Below are 5165 nucleotides of genomic sequence, written 5' to 3' on the forward strand. Positions count from 1 at the left end.
GGAAACTAGTGTTAACTGAAAAGATTGGATTAATGTGTTTCGTTGATTAAATAATGCTAGTAATTATTTAAACTCTCGGAATATTATATCAGTATTTAACCGTTAAAAAAAAAAAAAAAAAAAACTAACAATGCTATTAAAATATATTTACACATGGCCAGAATTATATCGGATATCCACATTGAACACGCTCTGGGTGAAATGTATGGCTTTTCATGAAATGGGTCGAGCGTGGCCTGGTGGTGAACATGTCGTGCTCCGAGTGGGGGGGGGGGTCTCGAAACGTGACGTCACTGAATACACTTTGCTATTTTCAAGTGGAAAAGCATTATAACAGTGATAGACAATCTTGTTTTTAGGCGGTGGGTGCTGTTGGCTGGATGCCTTCCCTCTGTTCAGTAGTCCAAAATTAGGAACGATTATAACTGACCCCCAAGAATCACTAACGTGACTGTTTAGCTCTCGTGGAAGATAATGAACCGCTTAGGTTGAAAATTCCTTTCATTTAAACTTGTGATTGAAATTAACACGCAACTGTATTCCTAGGGCACATTTGTGGGGGAGAATATATATATATATCTGATGATGTATTGGAGTATATAATTATATCTAGGAGACTATATAAATCGGTTTATTGTTTTAAAATCGTCTATTCAGGAGAAAGAGTTTGTTTGTTTGTTGTCTGTTAAGAATTCATAGAGTTAATTACTTCCACCTATTTTTTTTTTTTTATCTTACTCATCTTATTGGCTCAGCTGTCCCAATACAAACAAACAAACAAGTCTCTTGAGTCCAATTACGTAGAGTGGACGAGAAGAAAAACAAAGTTTTTTGACGCTATTTTCTCTTATCAGCAATTGGCGAGGAAAAAGTCATCAGAACAGTTCAGACAATAGTTAACGGATTATTGAAAGTATAAATCCGATTATTGGGATCAACATCAAAACACCACGTACAAGTGTGAGTGTTAACTGTGTCATTATTGTTGTTTAAAGCTCATAACGTAGATAAATTAACATGTAGAATCATAAACGGACTTTTCTCTACGTTAAAATACTTTTATTGCGAGCTTTCGCCCCTCTTACACGGAGTCTTTATCGGGCAACTGTTGCCCGATGAAAGCTCCGGTAAGAGGGCCGATAGCTCGCAATAAAAGTATTCTAACGTAGAGAAATGTCCGTTTATAATCCTACACAATTAAGTTATTTATTTAGTGCCACCTGTCGGTTTTATAGTTGAAGTATCAAATGTGACGCAAACACGAATAATACTAGTAACATGAGTAATATGTTTTGTTCGGTTTGTCGACTTTTTTACCAGTTTTTTTTTTCTTTTACAGATATCCTGCATTCGGTGCATAACAACGGATGTTCTCGTATTAATGTAACGTTGCTAAAAAACATTCGGTAACAAGCTGTGGCAGATGCTCTTGGTTTCCAAAGTAACCGCAGTATTTAGGACTAAGTTAGGGTTCATTTGTAAAACGTTGAATTACTTACAGCAACTTTAGAATAATAACAACAAGGTTCTGAAAACAAAAGAAAGTGAAAATCAGAAGTGCATAATTACAATATATATAGATTTAGATATTATAAGACATATAATAAAATATATTAATTAAACATCTTAAAATCAGCGCAACTGTCTGCAAAAAAATTAAAAACCTCATAAGTGTCCATTAAGCATATAAAACAATTAAAGTAAGTTGGATTTAAAAAAGTAAACAGTAAATGTTGATTGTCAGTGAACATGTCAAACACCGTAAAATCTGAGTGTTAAAACTGTAAATTCTGAGAAATTATCTGTAACCATATTAAAAAACCATAAAATTTGAGTGTTAAAAACTGTAAATCATGAGTAAGTGCCCGCGGAATTTAAGCAATATTAACACTAGTATTATAAGGTAATTAAAACTAATTAGCTACTAGGTATTTAACCTTGAAATATTGAACATTTTGTGGTATCTATCTATCCATTGTCTGTTTGTGGAATATTTTGTTGTATCTATCTATCTATCCATGTCTGTTTGCGGAATATTTTGTGGTATCTATCTATCCCTTGTCTGTTTGTGGAACATTTTGTGGTATCTATCTATCCATGTCTGTTTGTGGAATATTTTGTGGTATCTATCTATCCATATCTGTTTGTGGAATATTTTGTGGTATCTATCTATCCATTGTCTGTTTGTGGAATATTTGGTGGTATCTATCTATCCATATCTGTTTGTGGAATATTTTGTGGTATCTATCTATCCATGTCTGTTTGTGGAATATTTTGTGGCATCTATCTATCCATGTCTGTTTGTGGAATATTTTGTGGTATCTATCTATCCATGTCTGTTTATGGAATATTTTGTGCTATCCATGTCTGTTTGTGTAACATTTTGTGGTATCTATCTATCCATGTCTGTTTGTGGAATATTTTGTGGTATCTATCTATCCATGTCTGTTTATGGAATATTTTGTGGTATCTATCTATCCATGTCTGTTTATGGAATATTTTGTGCTATCCAGGTCTGTTTGTGGAACATTTTGTGGTATCTATCTATCCATTGTCTGTTTGTGTAACATTTTGTGGTATCTATCTATCCATGTCTGTTTCTGTAACATTTGGTGGTATCTATCTATCCATGTCTGTTTATGGAATATTTTGTGCTATCCAGGACTGTTTGTGTATCCTCTAAACGTTATTTTTACCCACCATTAGGTATCAAAGAACAGTTCTGAAGGATAGTGTATTAATAAGTAGGAGAATGGGCCTGATTATGATTGTATAACGTTATGTGTTTTATTTATGGATGATATAATATTTGTTTTCAAAGAATTATACATTAAGTGTTAACCAGTAGGTGACCAAACAAAGCCATCAAATATGTGAGAACCACTCCTCCAGTCAGTTTCCCCTAACAATATATTAAACAATGCTGTGCCCACCGCGGGTATCGAAATCAGGTTCAGAAGGTTGGATTGATAGCTGGAAAGGAATAACCTATATTCACCATCTGATTATTAGATTCACTGGCGTTAGAGCGTGACACGAGATTCTGGTCTGTCTGACACGTGGGTACTTTTACGATGAATGTAATAATCGGTGTTGGAGCCAAGACCACTCCCGACTGTCCAAATCAAATATTTATAATCAATTCGGGCGTGTCACCCCCTGGGAGTAGTTTCTTTACCTCTCATTTAGCGGGAAAACCTCATAGTCACCGTAACCCGGCCTTACCTAAGTACGTTCGAATAAAGACTGTTTGTGAGCTTCTTTTAATCCAGGCCCCACCCTGACACCACACCCAGTGGACTGTTCTCTGGAATCGACTGTAAGATGATGAATGAAATACTGGAGGATTTGGGTGGAGTAAGTCTAACGACAAATTCAGGAGAGAGAGAAGAAAAAAAAAAAAAAACGCTCACTCAGACTCCAACACTTTGGCCACAGTGAGCTTTCTAATTACATTTAGTTGAATTCGGCCACTATCGATCAGATTTGGGTAATAACTTGTCCAAAGTATCCTAATTACTCATGACTGCCACTAAACGTTTACCGCGGCTTTCATTATTGCTCCAATATGCCCTTTTCGTAACTAATCTGTAAAATTCTATAATGTGGGTAATACAATGATAATCCAATATAATATTAAAGTTTTAGCCGTTTCGTACGATTAAATAAATCTTTTTAAATGACTTATAAGTTTCTCGATTTTTTTTTTTATTCGTACTTTCGTTAACGGTTTACGTCTTTCCCCATGGCGATGACTTATTAAAACATTAATATCACACAAAAGATATTATGTTCCATTTATTCACTAACACATAAACCTTAGTTATTAGCTGACGAATCACGAGTGTTCTGTTTGAAATATTGATCAATGTAAGAACGTTTTGCCCTAATAAAATCGGGCTTTGATGTTATACACTGGAGCCGCACCCACTGAAGCCCGGCCAGAGTATTCCAAAAGTTTAAACTTCACTTTTAATTTAGTTTTAAAACAAAGTTTGTTACTTTTGTGACGTGTAGAAATCTCGTTAAACACCTGCCGTCTGTAACTCCTGGATTTGATCCACCGTAATCCGGATATTACTTTGTATCGCTTTAAGGGGATTATCTGAACTTTTCAAATTAACCTACGCCATACTTTATATATATATTCTAAAATTTACAGAACAAAAAACAAAAAAACTCAGATTAAAAAGACGAGGTTGACAAACACCTAATTTTCATTATATACTTCTATATCAGGTTACGAATATCAAATATTTAACTAGTGTTCTTATCATTTTGTATTAAGACTTCTTGAACGTACGTATTTTTCTGACATCATGAATATGTCACCCCGTAAGGAACATGAACCCATTTCAGGTAAGTATACTACTCTTTTACTTGCTAACATTGACATTTTTAGGTGCTTCAATGCTTAAGTACCTGCACGAACCATTAAGGTTTATCAATGGACACCCGATCCTGTCAAAATCCATCAGTGGAAAGAAAAATATCGGTGCCATAGATCTGAACACTTCTCTTCCCGAATCTGTCAGATTTCTTATAATTCGCGTTGGTACTTCAGCCTCAGACCACTCATTAAACTGGCTGTCTCTAGTGTAATTCACAGACGTGTGAACAGACACGTTTCAACACACAAAGCAGTACAATAATTAAAGAACAATAAAAATTCAGCATTTTAACGAATTAACCAGCAAGCTCCTACTTACCTTCATTAACCTCACAAACCTAACACCACTCACTCATTTTCTCGCACGAGATGGACTTCACCTCAACTTCTCTGGTGTCAGTTTTTTCTGACCATCCCTGTCCAAATTCTACATTTCCCCCTACTTCAGAAGCTACTAACGTCTCACACTATAATACCTCATTTTCAGTCACTCTCTCACAGTGATCCCCCCGAGTTCTTCTTTACGTTCTGATAGCGTACTAAAGACAAATCACATTCCACAAATAGCAACATTTATCTACAAAATAACGGGTTATATGGTTCTTATCGTTTTATATACACAAATCACATTCCACAAATACAACATTTATTCACAAAATAACGGGTTATAGGGTTCTTATCGTTTTATATACACAAATCACATTCCACAAATAACAACATTTATTCACAAAATAACGGGTTATAGGGTTCTTATCGTTTTATATACACAAATCAC

The sequence above is a fragment of the Limulus polyphemus genome, unplaced genomic scaffold, assembly GCF_000517525.1.
Source record: "Limulus polyphemus unplaced genomic scaffold, Limulus_polyphemus-2.1.2 Scaffold5869, whole genome shotgun sequence".
Classification (NCBI taxonomy): Eukaryota; Metazoa; Arthropoda; class Merostomata; order Xiphosura; family Limulidae; genus Limulus; species Limulus polyphemus.